This window comes from Corvus hawaiiensis, chromosome 1, assembly GCF_020740725.1.
Source record: "Corvus hawaiiensis isolate bCorHaw1 chromosome 1, bCorHaw1.pri.cur, whole genome shotgun sequence".
Classification (NCBI taxonomy): Eukaryota; Metazoa; Chordata; class Aves; order Passeriformes; family Corvidae; genus Corvus; species Corvus hawaiiensis.
Window position 1 is genome coordinate 82,562,988 of NC_063213.1, and position 13,087 is coordinate 82,576,074.

Genomic DNA, 13,087 nt, shown 5'->3' on the forward strand with positions numbered 1-13,087 from the left:
AGGGTGGTGAGGCACTGGAACAGATTGCTAAAAATAGCTGTGGATGCTCCGTCCCTGGAAATGTTCAAGGCCAGGTTGGATGGAGCTCTGAGCAACCTGGTCTATTGGAAGGTATCTCTGCCCATGGTGGAGAAGCTGGAACTAGACGGTCTTTAACATTCCTTCCAACCCAAACCATTCTGTGGAAATAATAGTACGTTTCAGCTGAAAAGATTGTGCCAGTTGTCATCCTCTCCCATTAAGTTCTAGTGGTAGGGGCCCTCTTCAAGATCTGATAAAGTGAATTTTTCTCTGAGCTGGTGATCTTATCTATGAATTACCCATCTGTTATATTACTGCCAGGTTTTGGAAGTACTCTGGCTTCTGTGTCCAGCTTTCCACTTCCATGTCCTGTTGCACTGCCGGCAGTGCTCAGGTATGAGATGGAAGCATTTTGCTTGCTGGGGGATCCCAGGTTGTTGCTGATGGTGGAAGTGGTGTCTGTATGAATCCCTGCAATTCTGGCACACCCAAGGCAGGCATGACCTGCTGTGAGCATGCTTCTACTTACAGTGAGCCCAGGAGCATTTGCCTAGCTGTTTGTGCATGTGGGATGGAAGCAGTGAGGAAAACACGTGGAGTTGAATGAAAGTGCTCACTCTGACCATGTAGCTCTGAAGTGGCAAGAGGTTTTGACATACAGTTCCCTGGACCTTCCCCTCTTAGGAGGCCCTCAGAGAAGCCTGAATGATTTTTACATTAAGAAAGCATCAGGTTTTACCAGGAGGACAGACACTTCCTTCATTAAAAAGCTAAGTGATGGGTGGGAGACAGGAGTTTAAGAAGAGGACTTTGAGTAACTTTTGTTCAAGTGTGCCCTGGCAGGGAGAGCCCTTGTGGCTGTTCACAGCTGTTGTGGCAGCAAACTGCATAGGCCCATTTGATTTGGGGAAGATTTTTCCATTTTACAATCCTGAAATAAATAGTTTGTCAGAAGGATCTTCAGTATAGGGTAGTAATGCCTGGTAGGTCATTACTAAGTGTATGCTAGGAGCCCTGGATTAGCTCAGAAGAGGAGGCTAAATAAGGAGCAAACTTTTTATCTATGGTAAAATTACATATGTAATTTTGTTCCTGTTGGGTGTTTTAGTAGTGTGGTGTAGGTTTCTTTGGTTGGTTGGATGTGGGGTTTTTGTTGTTTTGTTGGGGTTGTTTTAATTATTCTTTTCTTTACTGCATTCTTTCCAGTTTCTTTAATGTTTTGTCTGTCTCTTTCTTCTGTTTGCATTTGCACATTTATTTTTATGGTGCCACTTTTTAGTAAGTAAAGAGTGTCTGCTGATGATTTTTAGCATTGAGCTTCCATTGTTCAAGAGAAGGAGAGAGCTAATGGAGGAGTGACTGTGTTTATACTGCCTAATGATCTCAGGCAATTCAGTTTAATCGTGGGTGTTGCTATTTACTCTACAAATGTTTTTTTAAAATCTGAAAAACTACATAATACATTATGGAATTAAAAACTGCATACTGAGATGATCATGTAATGTTGAGATATTTAAAAACTAGCATAAAAATACTAAAATACTGTTTGAAATGGCTGCTTCAATAACTGGCTTCATCACCTATTACGTGCATTGATTTTATTCTGTTCCCATTGTGAACGTCAGAAAAATATAATGCTTATTTGTTGTGATTTCGATGTCCAGTGGGAACCTGTGGAACTCTGTGGTACAGGGGTCATCAAGATTCTTAATTTTTTTTTTGCTGTGTACTTAACCCTGCTGTGCACTTCTTAAACTGAACTTTAGACAGTGCTGACTAAAGGAATACCACAATGTAAGTAGCAAAAATCATGGTGTAATATTTATTTAAGGGTAATTTTACAACAAACATAAGTCATGAGGCAAATAGGAAATCCTGTGAATTGTTTGGTAAGTTATATGATCTGTGTAAAAAGTGTTTTCTTCCTCCTCTTTAGTAATCAAAAAAAAAAGGAAAAGGAAAAGGCCTTTTATGTTTCTTTATAGCTTTACAGAACCTTTTAAAAATGGTTTTAGCTTGTAGTAAAGGATTGTGTCTATTTTAATTTTATTTAGACATTAGTCTTTATATTAAATATATCTTTAATTTTATTGAGGCATTAGTGAGAAGATGAAACAGCCTGGCAGCTTTTTTTCCTCCCCCTTGAATGAGAGTTAAATGGTAGCACACTAGAAAGCCCTCCTCCCACCTCCAAGCCCCTGCTATCCCTAAACTCACCAAATTAATACTACTCCAATGACCATACAACCTGAACTTTGCTGAAAAATACTAGATAAACTGTTCTTTATGAGGCAAAGGAGAGGGTAGAGAAAGTCTTACAGGTGAGGATTCTTTTTATTTAGTGTAGAGGACAAGCCCCACTATGCATGAAAGACATTTGGCTGAAAATTTTAGAGGTGTTTCAGCTTGATAAGAATATTTGTTACTGCTTATGTTGTATTGGAGTATTAAATTAAAAGTTTATAGGACTAATGAATTCAGAGTATTGCTTCCAATTATATTTTGACAAGGTTTGTGTGACCTCCTTTCCTCTGTATGAGTTACGAGCAAAATTATTGGAGATGACTGAGAATGAATAAACTTTAGAACTAAAATTCAAGTAGTTTATTTCTCTAAATTTAAGCTAATAGAAATGCATGCAGTTTTAGGGGAGTGTTTGAATGGAACATGCCATACATATTTCAGCTCATTTATGTTCCAATATGTACACATCTAGGGAAAAATAAGGAACTTGCTTATCCTGCCTATCAAGATTGCAGATTGTACATGTTTCTTAAAAAGAGAAAGAGGGAAGACCCCACCCCCCCATACCCATTTTATTTGCTTTCTGTAATAAACTATGGTATTTCTTGAGCATGTTGGGCTTTACTTTGCATATCATTCATGCTGTCACTGTGCCTAGGGCTTTACTAAAGCTAATGAATAAATGCATCATTTATAGCTGCACAAGAAACCAGTTCAGCTGGAAGGCTGATTCTGAATTATATCAAGGAATGCTTGGAAGAGAATCAAGCAAGCCAAAATACATACATAGCTGGGAATTGTAAATTTGCAGATGGTGATAAAACTTTTAATATAAAGCTGCTGCTTCTTCCAGTATAATGCACTGTCCTGCATTTGGGCCTCTACTCCTCATGTGAAGTAAGTAGGCTGCAAGCAGTGAATGCAGTGGGAGTCATCTTAGCATGCATGAGATTTTGGAGGTCTCTATGCTCTTATGCCTGGCTGATATCTTTCTGCAACAAAATAATGGACCTTACAATGTTAAGTCCCATCTCATATAAGAAAAGGCTGATTAACTTATTTATACGAGGATTAAGTAACTGGCTATAAACTTCTGTAAAAAAGAAACATTCTATTTGGAGAGTAAAAAGATTACCAGGACTTAAACAACTGTAAGTACAAGAAAATGTTTCCTTATATGGGATTAAGACAGAAAATATGACCTTATACTTCAGGGTTTCTGCTAAGTACAAAGAGATTAGGAAGAAAAATCTGTGATAGGCTATTTGTTGCATGCTTACCCAGGATGGATTCTGTTTTTCTGAAGATATCCTCCCATAGTCCCCTGTACTGAGACTGAGATGTAGCTGGAAAAATCAGTGGGGTCTGACCCCTCCTATTGCATGTGTGGAGGATTCCAGCAGCACTGTTAAAGATGATCTGGTTAGGAATGTGTGGGTATGGAAGGAACAAGTCTAAATGCAGCTTTCCCTGAGCCCTGGGTTAAGGGGCAAAGGACAGTGATTAGGCCCTGGTGGCCCTCAAGATAGAAAGATTGATCACTGGCAGCTCCTGAAGGCTGGAAGAAGACACACATAGCTATGGCTGCCATCCCAACAGGAGGACTCATCCTGTGAGTACCTTGGCTCCCAAATCATCTTGGGAGGCCATGGATGGATGCCAGTGACACTCTGACCCAGCAGCATCACCACTGGGGAGGCTGCTCAGACCAGTGAGTTTTGGTGTTGGTGGATATTTGGATAGGAAAGCAGGAGTGTGAATGAGTGAAGGCAGCTTTGTTTAAGAACAAACCCACTTTTTTCGCCTGGAAGGTTTGCTACAGGAGCACCACGATAATGGAGCAACGTTCCCTACATAGCAACTGGCATCTGCTCACCAGTGAACCATTGCATGCATTTCTCCTGACGTAACTAAAGATTATGGGAGTCTTACAGGGTCTCAGTGGGGTGTTGCATATGTTTTTCGCAAATATCCCATCTGCGAGCAGTTAAGTACTGGAAAAACACTTAGATACCCAAATGAAAGCAGAAAAACACACACAGAGAAACTCAGTCACCAAGATGTTGTTATGCTTCTTCAGTGCATTGGTCCTGGAGCTCTGCTTGTGTCAGTGGTGCTGCCTCGTGGGTGTGAGAGGGGTGTGAGGAGGGAGGGGGGTTTATTAGTCTCTGTCTTCCTGCGGGAGACCCTTATGCCATAGGTATCAGGTAAAGGCAGTAACAAAAGTTGCTCTTGGTTTAGTTTTAAATGAAAAGAAAGGAGAAAGTTTTGCTTCATCTTCCTCAAATATTTTGAAAAAAAAGCTTTGGTTTGCTTGTGGGGTTTTCAGGACTCCATTCTTTTTGTTTGAATAGGTACATGGTACTTTAAAAGTTAAGTCTGGAGAGAAATGATAAACGCTCGTGTATTTCACAGCCATCACTGGTCTAAGAAGTGTGTAACTGTTAATTTCTTGCTTTGTTTTTTCCGCCCCTTGCCATAAATCTGGTGAATTAATAGGAAAAAGAAATCAATGGTTTGACTTGCACCTCCATTCCATAGCATCTCTGTGAAACAAGCTACTCTTCATGCATGGAGAATCCTTTTCTATGTCATTGCTGTTAGGCTCTGTGAAGTCTTTCTAAATTTTGTGGTTTTTCAGTTATTCTTTAACTTGAGCTCTCGCAAGGTTCCCTCACTGTGGGAACCTAGAATGCAGAGAATATTTCTCTACCTGTTTTGAAAGGTTTTACCCCCCTCGACAGTACTGTTTTTGACCTTTGTCCATGGGAAAATTTGCCTAGCCTCTGGGAAGAATTTGAATCTACAATGGTGTGAATTAGGTGATAGAATACTATGTGAGATTATCACTGGGTGAAAAATTTAGAGTTTTTAGGTCTGTTTGCATAGTAAATAGATAGAAGTAGAAAACCTCAAAATGGAGGATAAGTTGTAGTTAAAAGCTTCTTTCTCTTTCTTCACTAACTCCATATTTTGCAGCAATAGTGGTTTGGGATGATTGGATACAGAATTCCGCAGTTCGTCTAGGTGATTTAGGAACTTGTTGGACATTCGTAAAAAAGTGAAAATATCTTGCATTTAAGCTTTCATTGGGTAATTTACCTTTACAAAGGCTGTGAAATCTTGATAAGTTGTCTTCTTGCTGCATTCTCTGCTCTGTGCTATGTCTAAGCCATGCCAGTGGCTTGTACTCCTTAGATAAGAATTAATAAACACCTGTCTGGAGACTGAGAAGCATGAAGTCCCATTTGCCTCCTTTTTTCTCCTGGCAAAAATCTGAACGTCTCCCCCATCAGGGAAGACAACAATTAATAACGTGGACAGCGTTACCTCACTGGCATGAAGATGCTTTGTTCTGCCAAAATGAGACATGGTTTGTTGTTTGTAATATGGATGTATGGTAGCAGAAGTCCCCTAGGTCTGTACAGGGGTCGTAACAAGGCCATGGTTCTATCTGAGTTTGTTTTCCTTAAGCTGTTATAAAGACTTCACAGCCCAAGTGTGAGGAACTTCTACTTTTCTTTCTGTTGTGCAGCTCAGAGGTGAAAGGTGTGGTGTATACACTGTTCCCCAGAGCTGCTGAAGTGTGTAGTGTGGATCTACATGTTGGTGTAGGGAAGAAGTCAGAGAGACTGGAGACTGTAACACAGCAACAGCGTTAGAAAAGTTAATTCAGTGGGATGCCTGTGTAAGCCATACTGTACTTAGGCAGAAAAATGTTTGGCATCATAGATCAGTCTGGAGGAGTAGATTTTACTGAAGCAAATAGACAGTGGAAAAAATATCTGTTGTTTACATGAATTGATTTTGATTTGCTGTAATGAAATTAACTTGAAATTTAATTCCTAAAAGTGTTAAATGTGTTTTCACCAGCAGTAAACTGATCGTTTATTAGTCTGAGTCTAGTCATCTGTTCTTTTAGCTGCAGGGATGTGGGCTGAAAATTTTCTTGAGTGGGAGAGAGATCTTTTTAAGTGATTCTATTGGAAGTACATCCTACTCAGGGTGAACGAATTCAGTTGTTTGAAACATGCTATGGATAATCCATCCAATACTGCATTTATTATGAAGATGTAAAGATTACAAGGTAAATGAATAATTAGCATCTTGGCAACCTTATGTCTCAGGTTTACTGTCTTTCATCATTTTTTCAGGTATTCCTAATTTTTTTGCCACAAATTAACATATTTTATTTAAATGCCTTTAAAATATGATTTCCTGCACCATCAAAGAAATTTACTCTGTCAGGATTACTATTTATTATCCACCAGGATTCTGAAAGAAGCATTGTATTATTTCATTTAGATCCTGCAGGAGGATGAGGAGAGACAAAGCAGAACTAGTGTTAAGTCAATGTACAACAGCTTCCTGCCAGTTGTTCCTATGCTAAGAGGACTCTCACCATAGAGTTAAAATAACTTGAATTTCATAATGAAGATCCAAACCAGTGACTAGGATACTAGTAAAAGAGTAAGGGAGTCCTGTGTTGCATTGTGAGCACAGTTTTTCTTCTGAAATGCTTACATAGCAGATGTAAGATGTAAAATGCTTACACATTTTGCAGGCTAGTCTTGCAATAAGTAGAAAAATAACTATAAAACATGACTATCAAACAATTATGAAATATGGCTGTCAATAGAAAAAACATTTAACATGCATATGGCATTGAAACAATATTGATTTATGCTTTATAACCCATAGCTACTGATAAAATGTTATCTTTCCCCCACATTTTAACAGTGACAAAGGTTTGCTTTCTCACAGGGCTAAAAAAAAAGTCCAGTTTTTACTCAGAAAGTAAAACTGAATGCCTTTTAATTTTCAGTAGTTGAGGAACTTTACAGGTTAGGTTGAAAAAAAACCTGTTGTCCAATTAACTGATTTTACAAGTGTTTTATTTTCCTTTGGAAGACTACTGTGTGCTACAGAACTTAGTTTAGAAAGTTACTGACTCAAGGCTTTGACCATTGTACTTGCTCCCACTTGTTGCAGCGGGGATTACTGCAACAAGCATATTTCAAACCAGGAGTCCTGTGGAAAGCGAAGTATATATGGACACATTCGTGGTAGATGTTTCAGAGATGTTTATTTCTCCAGCCGCATGGCCGGGGCTCTCCTCAGGAACCCTGCAGTCACTGGACCCGAGGGTCCTTGGCCACCCCGGGGAACACAAACCAAACAATGGGGAATGAGACTGACCAGGGGCAGGGAAACCCCGTGTCTCCCCCCCAGTGCCCATCTCCCAGGGCTCCATGGCAGGGGGGAGGCACCCCAACACCCACTGATAGAGAAAAGTGTAAGCCTTTAGACTGTGGTTCATTTATTGCAACTAAACTTGACTAACTTCAGGGTCCCAGTCTGTAGGGATGGTGTAATATTATTTTACCTGAGGGAGAGGAGGTGTGGTGGACACCAATGGCTTTGGACAGGGAAGGAAGTGCTGAGGAAAATATGGAGCTGTGTTTAATACACAGTGGGGAAACTTCTCCTTTAACAAATGACTCTCTGCACTGAGTGATACTAAGGAAAAGCTGAAGATGAGAAAAATGTCTTGCTCTGTGGTGATGCTTATCAAATGATGTGCTAAATGAGTTCCAAATGTGGTGGACAACAACCTGTGCAGCCAGCCTTTTGATATGCTTGACTGTGTTCAGTATTGAATTAATTAGTCTAGTTTAACAAAACATTTCTGTTTTCTTTCTTGTGTTTACTTTTGCTAGAGGTGTAAGATGTAAGCCTAGATATGTCACAATGCTGAGAAACATAAAACAATTTTGGATTTTAGAGAAGATTTTTCCACAAAGAGTAATGAATGTAATTCTTGGCCTTGCTTTAGCCAGAAAAAAACAGATTTGGCCTTATTAATTGGGAAAGAGTTGTATGTGAAAGACTACTTAAAATCATTCCTGTCTTTTTGATTTTTAGAATGTATAAGTCTTACCTGTTTATGACACTTACATGTTTGTGGACATAAGCATTAACATCCTTAATTCTTGTTCTTGCTTGTGATTCTGCCATACTTTATATTCTTTATTTTCCATGGTCCAGAGAATTGCTGCTGAAGACTGAACAGTGACTGTATGTTGCACAGATACTGCCTTGCTATTGCATTTTCCTGTATCTGGAGCTTTTATTTATGTGCTGGACTCTTGGCTGCTGAGCTTGGATATACCACGTGGCTGTGGCAGTTGAGCTCTTCTCACAGTTTATGTGAAACTCATCAGTATTTATTTGCTAGTGTTTTGCCTCTCTTATGGACTACCTGTTTTGCTAAGAAATGTTATGAAGCTCTGAATACATGATGTGTTTTCAGAAGTGGAAAGCTGTAATAGTGTCTCTGTTACTGTCTGGTATCAGTATTTTTCCATTTGTTCTTTAGTGCTGTGTTGCAAAACATTGAGCTCTGTTTGGACTCTTTTAATGCTATGACTATTACAGACTTTAATAATCTCTCAAACCTTTTTTGCACATAATTGTTTTTTCTGGCAGTGGAAATCTGGCAAATGTTAGGTCATTTCATTTTAAAACAATCCTAATGTTTGTAAATTGCCTGAAACACAGTTGGTATTTTTTTAAAAAAAGCAATTATCTTTGCCTTTTGCCATCCAAAATAAACAACAAATGCTAAGAATCCTCTTATTCTAATTCCTCCATTTGGCTGTTTTGAAATAATTGATGAAATGTAATTTATACCTCTACAAAATCCTTAAATTAAAAAATGGTGTGATACCTTTGAATGGAAAGGTGTGGCAGTTTCTATGAATGATGTGTGTTACCTGAAGCAGTGTAGCTTTCATGCTGTTGAGCACTGCTGACTTATTTCATGCAGACTGATTAGAGCCATTGAGCCTGGTTTCCATGGGGCTTTGAACTGGTTCTTACCTGGGCGGAGTATCTCAATTACAGAAATGCTGAACTTGTGATACATCAACATGGTTTATTAAATAACGTACTTGCATAGCGTTGAAAAAATGTGAGAGCCCCATCAAAAATTATCCTATACAGTAGTTCCATTACACTAATATTGCTTGTGAGGTAGTTCGAAACATATTGTGCTCTTGAATTCCCCACTGATCAATTATGGAGCCTGTATCCAAGACAGAGAATCTGGGAGATCAAGGCACAAGGGATTTATGTAGACATGGCTGTATGCTAAATAACAGGATCTAAATTCATGGACCAGTCAGCCCTACTCAAGTGAAGCGGTTGCAGCAGTTCTGTTAGATCTCCACTTGAACAACTTAGAAGTTCAAAACCAGAACAAAATAAGACCCAACCACTCTCCTCCCCCAAAAAACTCCCAAAACTACAAAACTCAAAAAACCTCCACCAACACCCCAAAGCAACAATAGAAAAACTACAGTCAAAACCAGTTCTAGGCAAAGCATGTATTTGCCCTGCACAAGGGACATACTAGGAGCTGTTCTTTCTCAGACGTCAAATATATCCTCGAGCTTCATGGATGCTAAGTGGGAGGGAGTCTGCTGTTACCATATCCAGGCTGCTAAAAATTTGTTGCTTTTTTTTGGGATGGAGTAAAAAGATGTAATATTTCAAACAACAATTGACTGGTGTTCTGTTGCTTCAAGTACAGACTTTTTAGAAGGGTGTATACACCGCTGATCCCTGTCCCTGTCCCCATGTGGCAGTCAACCCTAATCGTAGAGAGTGGCACTGACTAACTGCACGTGCAATGAACACTTTCTTCGCTGACAGAAATTGCTTAGCCTTGGCAGACTAGACTAGCTGGCTGAGAAAAAGCATATCTGGACTGAATCTTGGATAGAAACATTGTGTTCATATTTCTGCTGTGGAAGCCTATAAATACTAAGAGAATTCTTGTGCTGGGGGCAGGGGAAGGTCACAAAAATTTAAGTATGTTATTTCTAATTTCTTTGCAAATAAGCGGCCACAAAAAAATGACATTAAGTAAAGGGAAATAGCCTACATTGAGTTGATGGGTTAAATTTTTGTTTTGTAAAATCATGTTTGTCAATGGTAAAGTATTTGGTTTATATTTCTCCTAGTTTAGGAGATTTCAGGGAACTTTAGATTCATAATCAGATTTCACCTGCTAAAAAGTTTGGTTTTACAATATACCCAATGAATATTTCTTTAAAATGAACAGAGCTTCTATCTTTAGGGTGCTAGTTGTATTAATCATCGTTTTGTCAGGTTTCTTATAGCAGTTTCAAGTATTGTGCTGTATTTCTTACAGTGGCTTCTTAAAAAGCCCTGAAAGGTATCAGGTCACTTTACTGAGAGTGGGGGGGTTATTTTCTCTTGGTTTGCAGTCTCAGTGTGTAGGAAATGAAGCCATTGCTGCCCACCTGCCCTTCCAGAGACAGACTAGTATCTTTTAGGCTTGTGCCTTTCTAGTTCAGAGGTACTCCATGGAGGTTAAAGAAAACTGGGTTTTCATAGTTTGCATGTAAACCAGACCATTAAGAATGTCATGGGTAATAGGTTGAATTCCCAATCTGATCAGAGAGACCTGTCTGAAGCAGGTGTCTCCACGTGACTCTAGAAATGCTGCTGTCTGGTTTTGTAGCTTGGTTTTGTGAAACATTTGCAAGCTTGGCAACATGTGGGCCAGCCCAGTTGTTCAATCTCACGTGTCAGGGCACAGAGTTATATGTTGTCACAATACAATATGTGTGTATGTCTTCAAGTATATGAGACTTGCTAACCCTTTTACAAGCTTCTGTAGCAGCTGTGTAGCAACTGCATCCAGAAAAGGGAACATAATGAAACAGATCTCTGTGTTTTCCAGTCTCTTTTCTGAATAATCATGAGCAGAATAGGTCTTGTTTACATTTCCACTAAGAGACGTGATTTGTTTGGTTTGATGTTGTTGTCTTGGAAATATTCTTCTAAAGAAAATGTAGAGCTGAATAGCTCAGTAGTTGTGTCTCACAGGTAAGCTTGCTTACTGTTTCAGACCAGTTCCTGCAAACCAGCCTGACGTGGGTGGTAGTGGAGATTTTTTATGGAAGAGCATGTTCGCTGAGTAAGCCAGTATTTTCTTGATTTGGACACAGGTATTTAGTCCCGCGTAAAATGGAAGAGGCCTTTTCTGAGGACTTGGTTCTGGAACGAAGGTCAGGTGTGTCTCTACTGCAGTGTTGAGGGGCAGGGGGAATTAATAGCGTTAATGAATTTGCAGTAGTTCATAATAGCTCATTAGTAGCAGTCTTGTGAAGTAAGCTGTATTTAAAACTTTTTCTGTGATAAAGATGATCCTCTTAAAATGCTTAGATATCATTTCATTATAATGACAAGTAGTAATGCTTAATTGGTACTATATAAAGAATAAATTACAGAAGTATGACCTATACTAGGCTTTAGAAAGTCATCACTACGATTTCTTAAATAAACTTTTTTTTTTAAATACAGGTGGCATGATGTCAGTGGTTCTGTGTAAAATTCTTTAATTGCTAATTTTTTTTAAACTTAAATTTAAATTAATGGTTTAAAAGTTACACTGATTTTAAAGATGGAAATAACTTCAGAGGATAAAAAATCAGTAACTTTTTAATGATGAATTTTAGCTTTCAAAGAAATGTAGGAATTGTATGCACAGATAATTAATTCAGCAAATCCTTACTATAAGCTACTTGTACTGGAAGATTTATAAAACTTTTAGATATACGGAAGAATTTCCTTGGTTTTTTTTCAGTGGGTCCTCAATTGTTCTTAAGAGAAGTAAAGCCTTTCACTTCTGTTTGCATTCTCTGCTGTTACAAAATTCTTTTTCCTTTTCTGTTGTCTCTGTCTCCTTTATCTGCTAAACATTGGGTTGCGTTTGAGTCTTTGTATTTGGATAAATCGCTGGGGTTTCTTTGTAAATGGTAGAGAGACTGATAGTGTGTGTAGCCTATTTTTTCTTCTGAAAGAGAAGGATGGTATTTTGCAGTTGTTCATGTCTGTGTTTCACTGCTTCTTTCTGAAGGATTAAATTGCTTGGGCTGTTTTTCCTTGCTCCTGCTCTTTCCACGAATGAGATTTTCTTTCTCTTTTTGGCCAGAACCCTCTTTATGTAGATATATTGATTATTCATTGGAAAAACTGATTTAGTTTAGCTGCTACTCAAAAGTGCGACATGAAGACTCTCATTCTCCTCTGCTCCTTTCCCCTTTTTTTGGCACCTCTTATGGCCATGGAGGTACTTTACGCATTCAGTTTGAAGGAAAAGTGCATTCTTTCTGGCTTTTAGAATCAGACAGAAAAGCAAGTGGAGACTATGCAAAACTAAAATTCTGTGTTATAGACAGCAGACTGCATGTGCTCATGTGTCCTTAATGGATCTGGGAGGCAGGTCTCCATCCAGACAGAGAAATCTTCTTGGCTAAACTCCATGTCTCTGCAGCTTTACTCAAAGATGTTTTTTCAACTTTTCATCAGTTTGTGAGACTGTTAAGTAGACAAGTGCACACAGCGCTAATGAAAATGAACCAGAATTGGGCGCTCAGACTACTTGGTGATTCAAAGTCCTTCTGTTAAGTGTAAGACATGGTTGTCTTGTGGGAAAAGGGGCTCTCCTGAAATTGCAGACCCATTGGTTGAATGTGCCCTGAGAAGTCTGAGATCCCTCTGGCTTCACAACCAACACAAGGTGTGTTGCATACCAGTGCAGTTCAAAGGTCCCTTCATTTCGAAATAGTGGCCCTGTTGGTTTGTTAATTGTGTTGAGGTACAGTAATGTTGCTAGATCTGGAAACAAAAGTGTGTGTGGTCTGTAGTTCAGTTGTTTCACCTTATCAATTGCAACTGTGGTGTGGGGAATGAGCAGGTCGGATGAATGCTTTGTGTTAGTATGTTG

General features: G+C 38.9%; 1 protein-coding gene across 8 annotated transcripts in view; it reads left to right on the top strand.

Moving 5' to 3' along the window:
* Positions 1-13,087, top strand: part of CTNND2 (catenin delta 2) — a 669,045-nt gene that overhangs the window by 29,579 nt on the left and 626,379 nt on the right. The window lies entirely within an intron of this gene.